The 22381-nt window shown below is 41.8% G+C and overlaps 1 long non-coding RNA gene across 1 annotated transcript in view; it reads left to right on the top strand.

Moving 5' to 3' along the window:
• Nucleotides 1-21810, top strand: part of LOC143793737 (uncharacterized) — a 657878-nt gene extending 636068 nt beyond the window's left edge. The window contains exon 3 of the long non-coding RNA XR_013220229.1: nucleotides 21575-21810. This is a non-coding gene — a long non-coding RNA (uncharacterized LOC143793737). The remainder of the gene's footprint in view (nucleotides 1-21574) is intronic.
• The last annotated feature ends 571 nt before the right edge of the window (nucleotides 21811-22381 follow it).

The raw sequence follows: 22381 nt of genomic DNA, 5'->3' as shown, positions 1-22381 counted from the left end.
CTGAATCACAAGTCACACTTACCGCCGTTCACACTTATGCTCAGGTCACACTCAGCTCGTTCACACTCGCTAAGCTGAAGATTTAAAGAGTGTTTTTTTGTTTTTTTTCTCCTCAGCAACAATCCACCTTGCTGTTCAATGCTCTACCAAAAAGATTGATTTTGTTTTCATTAACACTGGGTGATGACCCATCTCCAGGTGAACTACATTTTTAGCGAATAAGTGGTTGGAGAAATAGTTCGAAAATGTTCTTCTGCTAAACCCAAAACGGAGTATAGTGCTGCTAGTGATAGAAACGTACAAAATAAGCCTAACACCTTGCCACAACTTAACACTTTATTTTGCTTGAGTTCTTAAAATCAAATATATTTAAACTCTTCATACATAATAGAATGTAATCTGACATCTGTAGTGACCTAGCAGTCAACTTAGAGGTACAAGGATTAGACACCAGGCTCCTACAACAGAGGCACAATATTCTTGGTGATCAGTGATAAGTCTTGTGTTGCAGTAGATTCAGAAGCACTATTTACAGTCCATAATTATCTACACAGTCCTCTACTCCTTGATTAAGACCTCCATTACACCTCCAGGACCTACCTGACAATGTTCCAACTAGTTTACAACATCCAGATGCCATTTACTTGTTGCTGGATTATATCACTAGCTCAACCACCATCCTTTCTACAACTTTGGACATTTGCTCCCAGTAGTTTCTCTCTCCACTGCTTTCTGTTGCCCGTTTAACTCTAGGAGCGACTCCACTGCCTCTAGTAAATCCTATAAAAGTTCTCCTGCTTTGAAAGAAACTTGATTTATACCCACAGCAGAGTTCTATGACCACTTTAAGGCCCACACTTGTTTTATACACCGCTATTCAAAGCACTTACATAGCGCTGCCACTTCCTGTCCCCTCTCTGAGCATTTGGTGCTGTGTCCATATGCTCCAGGGACCACCTAAGCACACTCCTGGGTTTTTTCTCAGCAGCTGTCCATTCCCAGTTTCAGAGCTCTGACTTTCTTGGGCCCTTTTTGTTGCCCAGCATCGCTCTATCTTTCTAGTTCTTCAACCACTGACATCAGAGTCCTTTTTAAAAGCTAGGATTGACTTAAATATTTACTCATGGGCTCCTTTCTCTTATGTGGGCCATTGTCTTAAGCTTGTATGTTATCATTATGAATGTAAAAAGCAGATGCAGAATTATCACAGATACAGACTGTAAATGAGGTATCCGATGCGTATTCATGTTCACACATTACAGGGAATCGGTTATATATCTTTTTAAATAATTTGACCAGGGAATGAGATATTGCATACTCTATGTTAAAGGGTTTTTTCTTATAGTTTGATACTCATGGCTTATCCTTTAGTTATCCTTGAGGGTACTGGTATGCTCAACAAGACATTTACCAGGCAAAATGCCATAAACTATGTATCAGCTGTCACTGGTATTGCAGCTCAGTCTCATATAAAAAGAGCAGCAATAATGAGCACTTTCACTACATAATGTGATTATTACCCCCCTTTACCTCCAAGGGTTGTTTGCACGTTATGGACCGGGCCAATTTTTATAATTCTGACCACTGTCCCTTTATGAGGTTATAACTCTGGAATGCTTCAACGGATCCTGGTGATTCTGACATTGTTTTCTTGTGACATAATGTACTTCATTATAGTGGTAACATTTTTTTGATATTACCTGCGTTTATTTGTGAAAAAATCGGAAATTTGGCAAAAATTTTGAAAATTTCGCAATTTTCCAACTTTGAATTTTTATACAATGAAATCACAGAGATATGTCACACAAAATACTTAATAAGTAACATTTCCCACATATCTACTTTACATCAGCACAATTTTGGAACCAAACTTTTTTTTGTTAGGGAGTTATAAGGGTTAAAAGTTGACCAGGAATTTCTCATTTTTTCAACACCATTTTTTTTAGAGACCACATCTCATTTGAAGTCATTTTGAGGGGTCTATATGATAGAAAATACCCAAGTGTGACACCATTCTAAAAACTGCACCCCTCTAGGTGCTCAAAACCACATTCAAGAAGTTTATTAACCCTTCAAGTGTTTCACAGGAATTTTTGGAATGTTTAAATAAAAATGAACATTTAACTTTTTTACACAAAAAATTTACTTCAGCTCCAATTTGTTCTATTTTACAAAGGGTAACAGGAGAAAATGGACCCCAAAAGTTGTTGTACAATTTGTTCTGAGTACGCCGATACCCCATATGTGGGGGTAAACCACTGTTTGGGCGCATGGCAGAGCTCGGAAGGGAAGGAGCACCATTTGACTTTTCAATGCAAAATTGACTGGAATCGAGATGGGACGCCATGTTGCGTTTGGAGAGCTACTGATGTGCCTAAACATTGAAACCCCCCACAAGTGACACCATTTTGGAAAGTAGACCCCCTAAGGAACTCATCTAGATGTGTTGTGAGAGCTTTGAACCCCCAAGTGTTTCACTACAGTTTATAACGCAGAGCCGTGAAAATAAAAATTATTTTTTTCCCCACAAAAATTATTTTTTAGCCCCCAGTTTTGTATTTTCCCAAGGGTAACAGGATAAATTGGACCCCAATAGTTGTTGTCCAATGTGTCCTGAGTACTCTGATACCCCATATGTTGGGGTAAACCCCTATTTGTGCGCACGGGAGAGCTCGGAAGGGAAAGAGCACTGTTTTACTTTTTCAACGCAGAATTGGCTGGAATTGAGATCGGACGCAATGTCGCATTTGGAGAGCCCCTGATGTGCCTAAACAGTGGAAACTTCCCAATTATAACTGAAACCCTAATCCAAACACACCCCTAACCCTAATCTCAACTGTAACCCTAACCACACCCCTAACCCTGACACACCCCTAACCCTAATCCCAACCCTATTCCGAACTGTAAATGTAATCCTAACCCTAACTTTAGCCCCAACCTTAACTTTAGCCCCAACCCTAACTTTAGCCCCAACCCTAACCCTAACTGTAGCCCTAACCCTAGCCCCAACCGTAACCCTAGCCCTAACCCTAACCCTAGCCCTAACCCTAGCCCTAGCCCTAACCCTAGCCCTAACCTTAGCCCTAACCCTAGCCCTAACCCTAATGGGAAAATGGAAATAAATACATTTTTTTAATTTTTTAATTTTTCGTAGCTAAGGGGGTGATGAAGGGGGGGTTTGATTTACTATTTATAGTGGGTTTTCTAGCAGCTTTTTAAGATTGGCAGCCGTCACACACTAAAAGATGCTTTTTATTGCAAAAAATGTTTTTTGCGTTACCACATTTTGAGTGCTATAATTTTTCCATATTTTGGTCATGTGAGGTCTTGTTTTTTGCGGGACGAGTTGATGTTTTTATTGGTAACATTTTCAGGCATGTGACATTTTTTAATTGCTTTTTATTCCGATTTTTGTGAGGCAGAATGACCAAAAACCAGCTATTCATGAATTTATTTTGAGGGGGCTCTTATACCGTTCCGCATTTGGTAAAATTAATAAAGAAGTTTTATTCTTTGGGTCAGTACGATTACAGCGATACCTCATTTATATCAATTTTTTATGTTTTGGCGCTTTTATACGATAAAAACTATTGTATTGAAAATATACTTATTTTTGCATCGCTTTATTCTGAGGACTATAACTTTTTTCTTTTTTCTTTGATGATGCTGTATGGCAACTCGTTTTTTGCGGAACAAGATGCCGTTTTCAGCAGTACCATGGTTATTTATATCCGTCTTTTTGATCACATGTTATTCCACTTTTTGTTCGGCGGTATGATAATAAAGCGTTGTTTTTTGCCTCGTTTTTTTTTTTTTTTTACGGTGTTCACTGAAGGGGTTAACTAGTGGGACAGTTTTATAGGTCGGGTCGTTACGGACGCGGCAATACTAAATATGTGTACTTTTATTGTTTTTTTTATTTTTATTTAGCTAAAGGAATGTATTTATTGGAACAATATTTTTTTATTATTATTATTTATTTAGGATTTTTTATTTTTTTTTATACATGTAATTTTTTTTTTTTTACATTTTTACTTTGCCCCAGCGGGGGACATCACAGTAAAGTGACAGATCGCCGATCTGACACTTTGCTGTGCACTGTGTCAGATCGGCGATCACACAGCACAGCAGGGAGGCTTCCCGGCGCCTGCTCTGAGCAGGCGCTGTGAAGCCACCTCCCTGCAGGACCCGGATGCAGCCCCATGGCCATTTTGGATCCGGGGACTGCAGGGATGAGACGCTTGGTACAAGTTGAGAACATCGCCTTGTACCGATCGTCTCAGGGAAGCACGCAGGGAGCCCCCTCCCTGCGCGATGCTTCCCTGTACCGCCGGAACACTGCGATCATGTTTGATCACAGTGTGCCAGGGGTTAATAATAATAATAATAATTATTATTTTTATTTATATAGTGCCAACATATTCCGCAGCGCTTTACAACTTATAGAGGGGACTTGTACAGACAATAGACATTACAGCATAACAGAAATCACAGTTCAAAACAGATACCAGGAGGAATGAGGGCCCTGCTCGCAAGCTTACAAACTATGAGGAAAAGGGGAGACACGAGAGGTGGATGGTAACAATTGCTTTAGTTATTGGGACCAGCCATAGTGTAAGGCTCGGGTGTTCATGTAAAGCTGCATGAACCAGTTAACAGCCTAAGTATGTAGCAGTACAGACACAATTAATTAATGTGCCGGGGCGGTCCGTGACTTCTCCTGGCACATAGTGCCGAATGTCAGCTGCGATAGTCAGCTGACACCCGGCCGCGATCGGCCGCGCTCCCCCCGTAAGCGCGGCCGATCGCGCTGGACGTACTATTCCATCCTTGGGAAGTAGGGCCCACCCCACATGGATGGAATAGTGCGTCCAATGACAGAAAGGGGTTAAACAATAAAGCAGACAGCACCTTCAATTAGCTGATATGTTGTAGTGTTGGGAGTCAGGCTCTCAGCAATTTCACATTGATGGCCTATATTAAAGATAGGATATCAATTTCAAAGTCCTGTAAAATAACAGAAAATGCATATTAGTCTGATTGGGTTTATACTATCTAAAAGGATTATGCAATCTCTGGACACCTAGGTTGATTGACAGCTTCTCAGTGCCCCTCTTCCCTGCTGTTAAATCTCTGCTCCCCTAGCCTGAATGATAGCTCCTCAGTGTCCCTCCTTCTTGTTGTTGCTGAACCTCTGCCCACCTAGCTGGACTGATAGCTCCTTAGTATCCCTCCTTCTTACTGCTGATGAATCTCTGCTTACTTATCCTAATTGACAGATTATCATTGCTGCTGCTACTGTTGAATTCGCTCACTGGTTAGAAGTAGTTGTGTGTTCATAGAGACTGAACAGTCAGACTCGTTAGCTCTCCCATTCTTTACCTGGACTCATAAATGTTAACTTTAATATCAAGATTACACAGCCATCTTGACATAGATTTTCAGAGTACTGGAAATACACCAACCTCATCAGGCCTCAGCAATCTTTGTAATAATATACCGTAAGTAGTTTATTTTGTGAAATCTGGTGACAGACCCACTGTCTTGGTTTGAACCCCTGAGACTGTGCTTTGTGGAGCCACAGTAGATACACCTTTTCTGTGGGTATCTAGTTTTTGTTATAATTGTTTGTCTCTTTAGAGTAACAGGTGTTTTCATTTTCCTCATTTATCTGCCCTATCACCCTTTGGGTGCAGCTCTACATACTTTTCCCCTGCCGGTATTTCCTGATGGTCATCATCTCATTTGGATACCCAGCCATACTGCTGTAGTTTAAGCAGTTTAAGTAAGTCAGTGAAAGATCAGATAGGGTTTATCTCTTTGCTGTTTATGTTCTTTTCCCTGCACATATCTTCTGTTTGTTTCTAGGAAGTATGCAGCATATTCTCTAACAGTACGTAATTAATCATTTATTTTCAAAGCAAAAAGAAAAACAGATTGCCGCACCAACCGTTAGTGAAAACACCTGTACATGTGTGTGTCAGATATTCAGCGTATATGCCACTTGCAGAACTTGGGTGCTGCCACAGAAATATAGTCCATGAAATAGCAAAAATGTAGAAAAAAGTGATTCAAGACCCGAGGAAGCGCAGCAGCGCGAAACTATCGTCGTCTTTTTATATCACGTTTCTCCCTGCTATTTTTGCATTTGGCATGTGGTACAATAAAGACTGAACATTAGCAGATGGTGAGTGATCATTTATTTTGTATTTCATGGTTTGTTTTATACACTCAGGGATCTCTTTCTATTTCAGCACACTTTCTGTTCTGTAGATAATATGCACTCTGTTCTCCCCTCCAGTTCTTTAGGAGGAACATGAGGTGCTCCACGGCCTTTCAGGCAGCATAAGTACAAGTTGCCATAATCTAGTCTCTGTTTAGCGCTATCCCAGATCAACCACTATAGACTGTGGGGACAGGATCTCTTGTCTGTTCAGGAACCAGCAGGGTCAGTTGCAGTTTTTAGTTTGTAACCTATTTTTCCCAAGTGAGTTGCTACACTATCATAAGACCCACTTTAAAGGGAACCTGTCATGTCCTTTTTTGTGTTTTTAACTGCCGTCAGTGTGTTAGTGATGCAACGTGCATCACTAACATTGTTTTCTGAAAGAAAAGCTCCCAGTATATGAGTAAAACACTTATATCATTAGCAGATTCCATCACATATGTTTGTTTCAGTCATAGGGGTGGCACTTTTTACCACTTCAGTCACAGTCAGTCATGGTCCTGTTCAAAATTATTCACACCCATCGCATTGTAATTGATTGCCGTGACTGGCCTTGGAAATTTCACTCTTGAACACTCTCCATTAACTCCCCGGTCACACTTTTCACACTAACAACACCTTTGGTGCAGTTTAAAACACAAAAAGGACATGAAAGGTTCCCTTTAAGAACAGTCATCTCTGCTAAATGGTTGAGGGCATGCAGTTATCATAAAAAAACACTCAAATTCCTGGAGTAAAAACTCATCTCTGGAGCACTGACTTGCCGCTAGGTTTGTATTGGGCTTATACTTAGGCAATATATAGCAGTCAGTCTGAACCAGGGAAGCTCTAATCTAGACTATGGGTAAGAGAGAACAACACTGAGCTGTTTCTAAGTTCTCATTAAGACCTCTGTTTTTCATGTAGTGATTTTCAGAGATAGAATACTTAGTCTATAGTGCTATTGACATCTCCGCAAAAATTCAGGGACACATATCTGTTTTTGATCTTACAGCAAAAAAATTGGTCTGATCTCTGAGTCACAGATCAAAATCAGCCATGCAAGGCTAGGGATCAGTGAATGTGAAAAATCACTGCTGGGGCATTTGAGTAAAACATATTTTCAAAAGTTGACCAGGGGCTCTAGGGAGAGACCTCAATAGTCTAAAGTGTGTTCCAGATGGTTTCTCCCAATTCTGCTTCAGTTGATTGACAAGTCTCTATCCATATTTATGCAAAAACACCGGGTAAAATAAGTATTTGATACACTGCCCATTTTGCAAGTATTCTCACCTATGGAGAAGTCTGTAATTTCTATCTTAGGTACACTTCAACTTTGAGAAACGTAATATAAAAAATACAATCCAGCAAATCACATTGTATGATTTTTAAACTATTAAATTGCATTTTATTGCATGAAATAAGTATTTGATCACCTACCAACTGCACTCATTATCTGTTTTAATTTCACCTGTTTGAACTTGCTACTTGTATAAAAGACAACTATCCACACAATCAATCAATCAATCAATCAATCAATCACACTCCAACCTCTCCAGTATGGCCAAGACCAAAGAGCTGTCTAATCACACCAGGGATTAAATTGTAGACCTGCACAAGGCTGGGATGGGCTACAGGACAGTAGACAAGTAGCTTATTGAGAAGGCAACAACTGTTGGTACAATTATTAGAAAATGGAACAAACACAAGATGACTGTCAATCATCCTGAGGCTCAATGCATGATCTCCGCCTTGTGGAATAAGAATGATTCTGAGAAAGGTCATGAATCTGCCCAGAACTACATTAAAGGACCTGGTCAGTGATCTGAATAGAGCTGGGACCACAGTCTCAAAGATTACCATTAGGAACACACTATACCATCATGGATTAAAATCCTGCAGGGTACACAAGGTTCCCCTGCTCACACCTGCATATGCCCAGGCCAGTTTGAAGTTCGCCAGTAACCATCTGGATGATCCAGAGGAGGCATTGGAGAGGTGATGTAATCAGATGAGATCAAAATAGAACCTTTTAGTATCGACTCCACTAGCCGTGTTTTGAGGAAGAAGGATGAGTACAACCCCAAGAACACCATCCCAAACGTGAAGCGTGGTAGGGGGAAACATCATACTTTGGGGGTGCTTTTCTATAAAGGTGAAAGGACGACTGCTCTATATTGAAGGGAGGATGGATGGGGTCATGTATTGTGAGATTTTTGCCAACAATCTCCTTGCCTCAGTAAGAGCATTGAAGATGGGTCGTGGCTGGGTCTTCCTATATGACAATGGCCCAAAACACACAGCCAGGGCAACAAGGGAGTGCTCTATAAGAAGCATTTCAAGGTCCTGGAGTGACCTAGCCAGTCTCCAGACCTGAACCCAATAGAGAATCTTTGTAGGGAGCTGAAACGCAATGTTACCCGGCGACAGCGCTGAAACCTGAAAGATCTGGAGAAGATCTGTATGGAGGAGTGGGCCAAAATCCCTGCTGCAGTGTGTGCAAACTTGGTCAAGAACTACAGGAAACGTCTGACCTCTGTAATTGCCAACAAAGGTTTCTGTACCAAATATTAAGTTCTGTTTTTCTATTGTGTCAAATACTTACTTCCTGCAATAACATGCAAATTAATTATGTAAAAATCATTTAATGTGATTTTCTGAATTTGTTTTAAGATTCTGTCTCTCACAGTTGAAGTGTACCTACGATAAAAATTACAGACCATTCACATCTCTTCGTATAGTCCCTGATTGACTTTTCCAATTATGTTTTCTCTGCTCGGTTTCAAAGTAAGGGCAACTGCAGATGAAAGTATGAAAAATCGTTCAAGTTTCATCCAGAACACTCAGACAATTTTTTTCTAATTTTCATCCCTGTACCATTGTACCATCCTTGTGTCCATTTTATATGTCCGTGTGTGATCCGTTTTCATACAACTACATTAAAACATGTACATGAACACAGAGTTTTCTAGGTTTATATTAGAAATCCATCCACAAAAATTGTATGCCGCTTTTATGGTCCATGTGGGATCCAATTTTTTTTTCTTGCATACATAAACTTTAATGTGTCTCATCCGATACTCAGATGAAAGTAGTGCATGCTGCGATTTTTTTTTTTCTCACGGACACTTGGACAGAGAAAAAAATAATTCATCTGAATAGTCCTATTGAATAACATGGGTAAGTGTTCTGTCCGATTAAAAAATTTGATAACACGTCTGATTTATACGCTCGTTGGCATGAACCCTTAATCATACCGGCCTGAAATTGTCCAGCTGGGCGCTGATCTATGCTGCCGATGGTTCAGGCAGCATAACCCTAATGACAGGTTATTTTTTAATTGCAAATTCAGCCTATAAAAATGCTTTCTTTTTTGTCATTGCTCAACATTTTGGCTAAAAAGTTTTCAAAGATAGAAACTTGCTTTAAATGACAGGTTGTACTGGAGTAGACACAACCACAAACTGCGATTTCTAGTCTACTGCACATTGTTTTATTACTAACTAGGCAACAAGACCATTAATTAAATTAATCTGATCCAAAAAGTCAGTCTCCTGAAATAATTAAAATTATATTTCTTAACAAAATGATTCATTGCAATAGGTCACTTGTTTTATATGAGCCCACTCTACTGTGATGTTATTCTGCAATGTAGCACTAGTGCATTGAAATGAAGCAGCTGATTATGCCAGAAAATAAGAATAATATTTAGATAATGCTTCACCCAACACAAAAATAATTAATTGAAAACTGTGCATACAGTTATATAGTATGGGTGGAAACAAAAACACATCCTTCAATATCGATGAAGGAGCCATAAAAGGGCCAATTTTCTTTACTGTTCCGAAGTGTTGATTGGCTGGATCAACATTCATAAAATGAATTTTATGGAGTAGTGTTTCTAATTAGTGATGAGCGAACGTGCTCGGATAAGGTGTTATCAGAGCATGCTCGGGTATTAACCGAGGTCTTCTGCATACTCGAAAAATATGTTTGAGTCCTCGCAGCTGCTTGTCTCGTGGGCGTGGCTGTTCAACAGCCGCAACACATGTAGAGATTGCCTGTTTATTAGACAATCCCTGCATATGTTGTGGCTGTCAAACAGCCACAAGAGATGCAGCGATGGACTTGAGCATATTATTCGAGTCACCCAGTTAGCACCCGAGGATGCTTGTTATATCTGAACACGTTAACTCTTCACAATTTCTGATCTAAGTTCCCTGCAATTAGTCTTATACTCTACTTACCAGCCGTTGTCTTCAGCTGTTCTCAACGCCGGTCCAATCCCGCACATCCATCTTGGGACCTCAACTTCGGAGTAACCTAAGTCAGAGGAAATCATCAAAAATATAAGTCTATGAGGCCTTCGTTCTGGCCTCATTCAAGCTCTCACAGTCGTACACTGAAAAGTGACCTAAGGCTCGCCCAGCAAACACTGCGATCCAACATGTCACAAACTTCCGAAGACCAATCAGAGCAGCACCTATAAAAGATGAAGACAGAGATAGGTAAGTATGAGACTAGGGTCAAGGAACTTAGATTAGCTGCACCACTCCAGTGCTGAAATAAATACAAAAAATGCTGGAGTGGTGCTTTAAATTTTAGAATTGTTTTTTAAGTGTAGGTGACATGAGTAGGTGAGTGATAGGATGTAGGGATTGAATGAATGATCTGAATGAAATACAACCCCCAGACAGCAGGCATATTGCTGGGGTGTAATGGTAGAACCACACATAGAAATGGCAATATTGGGTAAAGGTATGTTAATAGAGGGGGGAAATACAAGGAATTCAATTTTTGACACATTTAGTTTTAGATAGAGAATGTAATTTTAGAGACAGCAGAAATTCAATAATTTTATAGTAGTGCAGGAGTGATGTTAGAAGACGATGTGTATAATTGGGTGTCATCAGCATACAGAAGGTATTGACATCTGAATCTACTGAGGTTTTGTCCAATAGGGGCAGTATATAAGGAGAAGAGTAGCGGGCCTAGGACTGAGCCCTGTGGAATCCCGACAGTAAGGGGAAGAGAAACCGGCAAAAGATACAGTGGGGGAGCAATCAGAGTGGTAGGAGGAGAACCAAGGGAGAGCTGTATCCTTGAGCTGATAGAGAAGAGCTTAGTGAGGAGGAGCTTGTGATCCACAGTATCGAATGCGGCATTGAGATCCAGGAGAATCAGCAGGGAGCAGTGACCATTAGATTTAGCTGTTAGTAGATCATGAGGCTTTAGTAAGGGCAGTTCCACTAGAGTGTACGGAGTGGAAACCAGAGTGTGTGTGTATATATTTTAGATGTGAAATGAACCTAGCCATAGGACCCTACTACGGTGCTTGTTTCGTAAGACTGTAGTTTTCCCATGTCTGGATATACAATGGAGTGATTTATGGTTTTATTTCCCTAAGAGTTCAGGATGCTACAAAGCAATCTGTCAGCAGAAAATTCTAAATATTCTTGAAATTTAGTTTTTCCTTTTGGTTGTTTTGCACTCACGTTAGACTGTTTCCTTTAATGGGATTACTATAATGGAACTACTTTGCAATACTTTACAGGACATAATTTTCTCAGCAAAGACCCTACCTTTCTCTGTAATGATGTCACGGAGTTACTGCGACAGAGCAGTACCAGAAGACCACAGCGTCTGATTGCTCCTGCTTCACCGCTGAGAAGAAGCACTTCTCCAGTGTATTATTATTATTATTTATTTATATAGCACCATTAATTCCATGGTGCTGTACATGAGAAAGGGGTTACATACAGAGTTATAGATATCATTTACAGTAAACAGGTTTACAGTGACACACTGGTACAGAGGGGAGAGGACCCTGTCCTTGCGGACTTACATTCTATGTATTACATGTGTTTGTTTTCTTTAAGCAGGACAGGGGTTAATTGGCCATGTGGAAATCCCTGCTTTCAGCTGTGCTCAGTTAGCCACTCCTCTCTCCTATAACAGCTAGGCCTTCTGGCCAGATCCTTGTTTGATTTAGCCTTTCTAGATAGACCTGGAGAGTGAAGAGCTGGTGTCGAGAACGGGAGGAGTTTATTGTGTAACTGTTGCTTGGTTTGTACACTTACCTGCCTTATTTTCTTCCCCCCGTCCTTCACACCCTGGTTAATACGTCTGTTTTTTATGAGAGTATATTTGTGTGAGTGGAATTTTCTTTTTCCCTTGTATTTGCTCTCCTGTCAGTAGACTTGGTGTATTGCGGTACATGGTAGCGCCTCTCTTCCCCGGGTGGAGGAAGGGGACAGACGCTGAGCTGCAGTTAGGAGACAGGGCAGAGGCCCTGGCATCCTCACCATCTGAGGTATCCCGGGGAACAGGGCAAGTTAGGGCACCCCCTACTGATAGGGCCAGGAAAGATGACCCTGGTCCCAGTTTTCTCGCCAGTCCTATCGTGACAAATGATCCCCCGATGGCTGGGTTAAAAGATTTAGAAGCTGCAGACATGGCTTTGAACTTCTATACTTTTATTAGCTCCGTTAATTGCTAAAGATGGCCATGAACCTAAGGCTACTTTCACACTAGCGTCGTACTCGGCCCGTCGCAGTGCGTCAGCATTGTATACGCCGCACAACGGGGGCAGCGGATGCATTTTTCCAGCGCATCCGCCGCCCCATTGTGAGGTGCGGGGAGGTGCGGGGAGGTGGGGGCGGAGTTCCGGCCGCGCATGCGCGGTCGGAAATGGCGGTCCGTCGGCAGCAAAAAACGTTACATATAACGTTTTTTGCAGCCGACGGTCCGCCACAACACGGCGCAACCGTCGCACGACGTGTGGCAATGCGTCGCAAATGCATCGCTAATGTTAGTCAATGGTGAAAAAACGCATCCTGCAAGCACTTTTGCAGGATGCGTTTTTTCGCCAAAACGACGCATTGTGACGTATTGCAAAAAACGCTAGTGTGAAAGTACCCTTAGCTAACTGTCATCTAATGCTGATTCAGCCAACTGCTATTTCTCGTAACTCCTCCAACCCATATATATGTATAATCGGCTGGGTCATGCTTGTGTTCTGAAAGGGGATAAGAGAGTAAGCTGCTGTCAGACACCTCAGGTGGTGGTCTATCTCCCACGGAAACAAAAAGATTGGTCATGCTCAAATTCAACAAGGTCAACTTTTTTTCTCTGACATAACACAGAAGAAGAATAGTTAATAATTTTTAGCCCAATGAACCTGCTGGTGGTGCTCAAGTGATGTAATGATCCAAATATGGACAGTGGTACGGTTGGAGCTTTCTGAGGTATACATTTCATAGATACTTGTGACAAATGACATAAAGTGGCATCTGTCTCCCACAAACTATTAGGAGGATGTCCACTAAACAGTGTTTTTTTTTTTTTTACGATACCGGAATATGGAACAGAGTAGTCTACTATGCAGCTCCATAAATTTTTTTGTCCTCCATCTGGCAATAAAAAACTATGGACACTATCAATCTAAAACACTCAAAAAACCCTCATTATTAAAACAGGGAGGAGCATTGGACTGGGGTTTTTGGAATTCGTCTTTGAAACGTTCTTTCATGTTGGTTGCATATTAACTTCACATTGCAGAACGAATCATGCATTGTACATCATTTCTCGCTGATCACGTTACACCATCACATGTAGAGGTGGAGAAAATGGAATAACATCTGTCTGAAGACCCCTGTTTTTTTATTGTGTGCAAAATGTATTGAGTTGCATGTTTTTATCCTCCTAGAGGCTGCAGTTCCTGGTAGTCAGGGGTGACAGGGTTAACTGTAGGGCCGGCCCAGAGTTGAGGAGTATTAGGACCTGTGTGTTGGTTCCTGGCTTGAGAGTTACCTGTAGTAAGCAAGAAGATAGGAAAGGACACCCTCAGAGGAAATTTTTCCTCACTAGGTTTGTGTGTGGCACCCAAGACTAGGAAAGTGAGCAAGACTCAGCAAGAATTTTACTGTGGTGGCAGTTTCTCATAGTAGGCAAGTTGGGTCACTTAGGATGGAAAAGCCAAAGGAAGTGGTAATGATAGACAGACCTCGACATCAGCCGTGAAGGAACACGGGGTCACCCAGGCTGGGGCATATCAGTAAGTTGGTAGTGCAGGTAGGGTGCAGTGGTCACAGCAAAATACAATGACCCATGTGGTCCTGAACCAGGAAGATGGAGTTACCAGATTTGTCCTGTTGTTCCTCAGTAACGTTTCTTACTAGTGATGTGCCTCCATCCATAACCACCAAGAATGTTCCTCTGTATTGTGCATAAGAAAACAGAGAGCTTTATTTCTGCTACTCTCTGTACAGAAGTTTTATTGTCAGTAAAAAGGACTTTATTTTGCAAACTCATCTCGTTTCTTCACCGTGAATTTAAAGGGGTCTGGTGCTACACAATTGGTGCCAGAACTTATCCAGAAGGTGACCACTGTAGAACCACAACCAAAGACACACACCCAGGGACCTTTATGTAAAGTGTTTAGGGACGTGGAAATTGATGTTGGCCAAGATCCCCCTTTACACAAATACCTTTAATACTAGTATTGGTAATACAAACGAATAAGCCTGAAATGCTATTACTCATAGTAAGGGGAATTGAAGGCATCAAGTACATTTTACAAGGTTGCTCTTCAGCTGCTTGTTAATGACCCAGGATGAGGTGAGGAAATTACACATGTAAATTAGGCTCTTCGGAAATATGAAAGCAGCATATGGTGGCAGTAATTAATATGTCTATTTTAGGACAAGTTTCATCTCCCTTAGTTGCTAATAAGAACAAATTATTATAAATCCTGATTGTAGCATGCCTCATATTATAATAATATTAATAGTACAATATACAGTGTGTATGCATGTGTATATCTATATATATATATATAATTGTCTAAGGGTTTTTCTGTCTGTCTGTCTGTCCTGGAAATCCCGCGTCTCTGATTGGTCGAGGCCGCCAGGCCTCGACCAATCAGCGACGAGCACAGCATGGCGACGATGATGTCATAAAGCTTGCCTCCACCAATCAGCGATGGCACAGTCTGCCGCGAATTCGCCTCGACCAATCAGCGACGGGCACAGTATCGACGTAGATGTCATAATGGTTGCCATGGCGACGATGATGTCATAAAGGTTGCCTCAACCAATCAGCGACGGGCACAGTCTGCCGCGAATTCTGGAATCATCATTGTCCATATACTACGGGGACATGCATATTCTAGAATACCAGATGCATTAGAATCGGGCCACAGTCTAGTATATATATATATACTGTATATATATATATATATATATATAGTAAAAAGCGCTATTATGCTGAAATAGAAGAATACATTGGGCCTTACAATACAAAATTATAAAACTGATGAGGCATAAATCGTAAAGCCATCTGAAGTGAGAACGTGAGAATACTGCCAATCCAGAAAGCTAAAGATGAGCGGTTCCATTTGTTATTTGTCTGTCACAGACACACTCTCAGTGCTGGGTTACCAATAGGTATGGTAGGCACCAAACTATGAGCCTGGCGTCTTTTGAGGGCCCTGTGCAATGGATGAAAAATAATATTGATTTGGTATTAAAAGAAATTTACAATCTGCATGCTGGCCCAGCTGTCTGACATTGGAGACCAACTGGAGCTAGCGGCAATAAAATGCCTCACGCCGAGCAATCACAGCTGCCCCTCTTCAGCGCTGATTACATCAACCGGAGTGCGTTCCCCCTATTTTTGATGGCCAGCCAGACAAAACTCACAGCTGGGGGCTGCAACCCCCAGCTGTCAGCTTCAACAAGGCTAGTTATCAAGAATAGAGGGGTCCTCACACTTTTTTTTTAAATTATTTAAATAAATAATTTTAAAAAACGGCGTGGGGTCCCCCCCATTTTTGACAACCAGCCTTGCTAAAGCACACAGCTGGGGTCTGGTATTCTCAGGCTGGTAAGGGGCCATTGATATAGGCCCCCCCAGCCTAAAAATAGCAGCCCACAGCTGCCCAGAAAAGGCGCATCTGAGTCGCCCGTCAGGGCAGTGGCGTACTTGGTACCAGGTCCGATGCTTAAAGGGATGTATCACGGCAGCGGCAACCTGGTCCGTGGCCCAGGGCGCCCATGTTAAAGGGACGGTCTTTAAATGGGTTTTTGAAATAAAGAAAGTTTATGACGCCACGTGTGGTATTCGGTCAGGGGTGACCGACGCTGCTTAAAGGGGCCCTCTGGGGTGATGTTATGGCAGCCGGATGGTATAACTTCCCACAGGTGAAGTAGGTCCCCAGGGCTTCCGGTGAATAGATGGAAGATGGTGAGTGGTGCAGTAAAGAACGAAGGACACAGGTTTGCAGTCTCTTTACCTGGTTTACTGATGTTAGCAGGCAGCCGCAGTCCAGGGCACCAGATCACAGGTACAGGCAGGGTTCAGCTGGCTTGGAAGCGAGTTCAGTTTCCAGCTTTATCAGGTGGAGTTAAAAGCCTTCCTTCTAGCGTTGTGTTGTTATAGTCCCTTACTGCCTATGGCTTTGTAGCAAGGTCCTCTCAGTTATCTCTGTCCCCCTTTAGGTAGGACTCAAACCCGTATGACAGGTGACTCGAGCCTTTTTACGGGGTCTCTATCACGACCCGGGCTCTATGTGTCACTGTGTCTCCTGGGTGTTAGGGCGGACAAGTTACATGTAGTCTAACTGTCCTACCGGTATCTGCTGTGCCTCCTAGAGTATGACACAGCCTAGGTCTTCCGGTTACCGGTATCTGCGCTCTGTCAGGGATGTAGCCCATTCGCAGCTATTCTCCCCTATTGTCACTCTCCTGTGCTTCGCTCTCCGGCACGTTAGATGAAAGCTGTTCTTCCTTCTGTATCTCGCCATCTAGGAGCTACAGCACCTCAGGCTGTACGGCCCCTTCCCTCGTCCTTCTGCCTCAGACTGCTCCAGTCTGCTGTCCGGCACCAACTGTCTAAATCTTCCCCACTGCCTAGCAACTGCCTAGCAACTAACTCCTCCTCCCGACCAGAGAGAGCAGTTCCCCTGAAGTCAGGTGTAGAGCTCCCTCTTCTGGCCTGAAGTCAGAATGGTGTTGTATGTGCTAATTACCTGTTAAAAGGAATCCTCCATCACTTCCAAGCGTGACATCACTCTCCCAGTGAGGAAAGCAATGCCATTGTGACAACCAGGACCCTGGGGCGTCACACTTCTATTAGATGCACCAATTCTGGCACTTTGCCCGGCTCTTCCCAATTGCCCTGTAGTGGTGGCAAGCGGGGTAATGAGGGGTTAATGTCACCTTCCTATTGTAAGGTGACATTTAGCCTGCTTAGTAATGGAGAAGTGTCAATAAGACACCTCTCCATTACTAATCCTATAGTAGAAACAAGTCTTTTAATGAAATAAAACACCACACAGTTTTGTCACTTTTATTAGTCTGCCATTCCAAGCAAATCCCTCGATCTCCTGAAATAAAAATAATAAACCAAAATAAATACTCCCTGGTCTGACGCAGTCCAATATAACGAGTGTCTCACGCAGTAATCCTTAATCTGGGGGAGATAAGGCTTACAACTGGGAGCACTGCTAATGCGACTGCTCCCGGCTGTGAACTACTGGGGAATGAGGAGATGCTTCCGGCGCTTGCTTCAGTGACCGAGGGTGATGTCAATAAGCATGCGCTCTCCCACAGCCTAACCTGAGGTAACTTCTGGACCATGGGAAAATGCCAGGGAAGAGGTTAGCGCAGGTAATCTATCTATTCTATCAATCTATCTATTCATTCTATCTATTCTGTCAATCTATCTATACTATCAATCTATAAATTCATTATATCTATCTACAGGAAGTTGTTTTTTTCTCTGTGTGCATCAAGTTTATTGGCATGCACAAACAGAAAAATAAGCATGAAAAAACGCACCAAAAACGCACCAAAAAACGCACCTAAACCTGCAATTTTGGTGCAGCTTCTTTCCTGCCAAGAAGAACAGGTTTTGCTGCAGAAAAAAAGCAGCAAAAACGCCCTGTGTGAACTTACCCTTACACTGCTCATGGGGCATGTCACTCTGTGTGTATACATATATACATGGTGCTATACAGTGGGTACAGAAAGTATTCATACCCCTTTAAATTTTTCACTCTTTGTTTCATTGCAGCCATTTGGTAAATTCAAAAAAGTTATTATTTTTCTCATTAATGTATACTCTGCACCCCATCTTGACTGAAAAAAACAGAAATGTAGTAATTTTTGAAAATTTATTAAAAAAGAAAAAATATTACATGGTCATAAGTATTCAGACCCTTTGCTCAGTATTCAGTAGAAGCACCCTTTGAGCTAGTACAGCCATGAGTCTTCTTGGGAATGATGCAACAAGTTTCTCACACCTGGATTTGGAGATCCTCTGCCATTCTTCCTTGCAGATCCTCTCCAGTTCAGTCAGGTTGGATGGTGAACGTTGGTGGACAGCCATTTTCAGGTCTCTCCAGAGATAATCAATTGGGTTTAGGTCAAGGCTCTGGCTGAGCCAGTCAAGAATGGTCACAGAGTTGTTCTGAAGCCACTCCTTTGTTATTTTAGCTGTGTGTTTAAGGTCATTGTCTGGTTAAAAGGGGAACCTTCGCCCAAGTCTGAGGTCCAGAGCACTATGGAATAGGTTTTCTTCCAGGATATCTCTGTACTTGGCTGCATTCATGTTTCCTTCAATGACAACCAGTCATCCTGTCCCTGCAGCTGAACAACACCCCCATAGTATGAGGCTGCCACCACTATAATAATAATAATAATAATAATAATTTTATTTATATAGCGCCAACATATTCCGCAGCGCTTTACAACTTATAGAGGGGACTTATACAGACAACAGACATTACAGCATAACAGAAATCACAGTTCAAAACAGATACCAGGAGGAATGAGGGCCCTGCTGCTCGCAAGCTTACAATCTATGAGGAAAAGGGGAGACACAAGAGGTGGATGTTTCAAGACTATGTTTCACTGTTGGGATTGCATTGGGCAGGTGATGAGCAGTGCCTGGTTTTCTCCACACATACCAGAGAATTTTATTTCTCATAGTCTAGTAGTCCTTAGTTTTTTAGCAAACTCTATGCGGGCTTTCATATGTCTTGCACTGAGGAGAGGCTTCCGCCTGGCCACTCTGCCATAAAGGCCTGACTGGTGGAGGGCTGCAGTGATAGTTGACTTTGTGGAACTTTCTCCCATTTCCCCACTGCATCTTTGGAGCTCAGCCACAGTGATCTTGGGGTTCTTCTTTACATCTCTCACCAAGGCTCTTCTCCCACGATTGCTCTGTTTGGCTGGATGGCCAGGTCTAGGAAGACTTCTGGTGGTCCCAAACTTCTTCCATTTATGGATTATAGAGGCCACTGTGCTCTTAGGAACCTTGAGTACTGCAGAAATTCTGTTGTAACCTTGGCCAAATCTGTGCCTTGCCACAATTCTGTCTCTGAGCTCCTTGGCCAGTTCCTTTGACCTCATGATTCTCATTTGGTCTGACATGCACTGTGAGCTGTGAGGTCTTATATAGACAGGTGTGTGCCTTTCCAAATCAAGTCCTGTCAGTTTAATTAAAGATAGCTGGACTCCAATGAATGAGTAGAACCATCTCAAGGAGGATCACAAGGAAATGGACAGCATGTGACTTAAATATGAGTGTCTGATCAAAGGCTCTGAATACTTATGACCATGTGATATTTCAGTTTTTATTTTTTTTATTAAATTAGCAAAAAATTCTACATTTCTTTTTTTTCAGTCAAGATGGGGTGCAGAGTGTACATTAATGAGAAAAAATGAACTTTTTGAATTTACCAAATGGCTGCAATGAAACAGAGTGAAAAATTTAAAGGGGTCTGAATACTTTCTGTACCAACTGTGTATTTTCTGTGCACATTGTAACACATAGTAGGGATGACACTTCCTTTCAGGGAGGGGCAGGGGCTGTGACAGTGGCTGCAGTCTCTCCTCTCTGATGATGCATCCTTTGCCAATCTCACATGCAGTGTTGATACTCAAACGTATCATCATCAGACAGGAAATAGGAAAAAAATACAAAAGCAGTTAGATAGTGTAGTTAGGGAACGGTAAGGAATTTTACAGCAAGAAAATGAGAAAATATCTAAGGCTACGTTCACATTTGCGTTGTGCGCCGCAGCGTCGGCGCCGCAGCGCACAACGCAAACAAAAACGCAGCAAAACGCATGCACAACGCTACGTTTTGTGCCGCATGCGTCCTTTTTTAAATGGATTTTGGACGCAGCAAAAATGCAACTTGCTGCGTCCTCTGCGCCCGGACGCGGGCGCCGCAGCGACGCATGCGGCGCAAAACGCAAGTGCGACGCATGTCCATGCGCCCCCATGTTAAATATAGGGGCGCATGACGCATGCGGCGCCGCTACGGCGCCCGCCGCTAATGTGAACGTAGCCTTAGACTTATGGGACTAAAGACTCATAGATAGGGAGATAGGAGAAAAATGCTTTGCCTTCAGACCACCTCTTTTAGGTCCTGGATAACCCCTTAAATTGAAATGATAGAGGGCACATTTATTTGTAGAGTTTTGGGATACATGAATGCACAGTCTACAGATGGCCATATAGTGATCATACATATACACTGAATAATTTAACAATATATGCATACATGTACATATATCTGTGTACTTAATTTGCCAATGAAAGACTTTTTACCCTTTAATACATGGCAAACATATAGAAATTTACCAGTAAGTAAGGAGTGAAAAAGTAATTGGAAGTACAAATCAACGGTTCAAATACCTAAGTGCATAAAAGTAATCAGCTCACACCTTCTCATTTAAAGATTTTTCTGTATTTTCATGACTATGAAAATTGTAAATTCACACTGAAGGCATCAACACTATGAATTAACACATGTGGAATTATATACTTAACAAAAAAGTGTGAAACAACTGAAAATATGTCTTATATTCTAGGTTATTCAAAGTAACCACCTTTTGCTTTGATGACTGCTTTGCACACTCTTGGCATTCTCTTGATGAGCTTCAAGAGGTAGTCACCGGGAATGGTCTTCCAACAATCTTGAATGGGCTAGGAAAAACAACAGTGCGTACATTCAAAGTGGCGCTGTCAGATTCACTTATTTGCTGAAATTTGCAATCTGCAATGCGTTGTCAGACAAAGCTATCCAGTTTCCAATGGAGAAAATTGTTCCTTCATGCCCTACTGAACTGTGCACATTAATAACATGCACCCGTGCCTCGATACTGCCATCTGTGATACAATACCAGTTCATGCCAATGTTCATATACAAAACTAATAACAGGACTATTAACTATATTTAAGATAGAGTAAGGTCATGTAGATGCCTTAAAGTTGTATATAATTCATTAGGGCAGTGTAGTAAATGTAACATACCATTATTTCCTTTTTCATTTATCATCCCTTTCATGTTTCCTAGGTGTCAGAAGAAGCTCTTCATTCCAAGATGGAGGAAGATGATGGTATTCCTGAGGGAATGGAGCCATATTTAGTTCGCCGGCTTTCATGTAGAAATATACAACTACCTCCTTTGGCATTCAGACTGGCAGAGCAAGCAGAATGGGAAAAAAAGCCGGATTGTGAGAGTCCGCAGCGGCCAACTTCTCTAGCACTGAGGATTCCTCCGCTGATTGCAATCACGGCAGCTGACTCTACAAGGTAGGACATGAACTTAACATTAACTCCTGAATGTATGGATAGTTACAAGTCTTGAATTAGTTTTGCAAATCCAAACTGTGAAATTACTTTGGGAAAATGTAACGAGAGAAAATGCTTTGTGTGACGCATCGAAATAGAAGACATGGGTCTTTGCTTCAATGAAATCTGAAATGGCAAATTGTGTTATAAATAACACTCCATACATATTACAACAATGGTTTTTTTTTTTTATTTTTCATGCGACTATAGTATTTTGCACATCCTAGAACTTCCATAAATGTCTTCTTCCCTGAAATAGAATTAGGGCATGTTCCCACAAGTCAAAACAACAGCAAATTTTCCACCCATAATTTCTAGAAGGAAAATCTGCTGCATTTTACAATAACAGTAGTCTGGGTAAAAGTTTTAGAAGTCTTATAAAGCATAAATTGGCAACTACCCAGCATATGAGATTGGGATCATATCAGAGATTTTACATCCTTTGCATTTTTCATGATTTTGGCAAAGAGATAGTATAACAGGGTTGTCTATAATCTGTCCATTCTTCTCCAACCAAATGTCTAACTAC

The sequence above is a fragment of the Ranitomeya variabilis genome, chromosome 1 (assembly GCF_051348905.1).
Source record: "Ranitomeya variabilis isolate aRanVar5 chromosome 1, aRanVar5.hap1, whole genome shotgun sequence".
Taxonomy (NCBI): domain Eukaryota; kingdom Metazoa; phylum Chordata; class Amphibia; order Anura; family Dendrobatidae; genus Ranitomeya; species Ranitomeya variabilis.
This window is presented reverse-complemented; position numbering and strand designations above follow the sequence as displayed.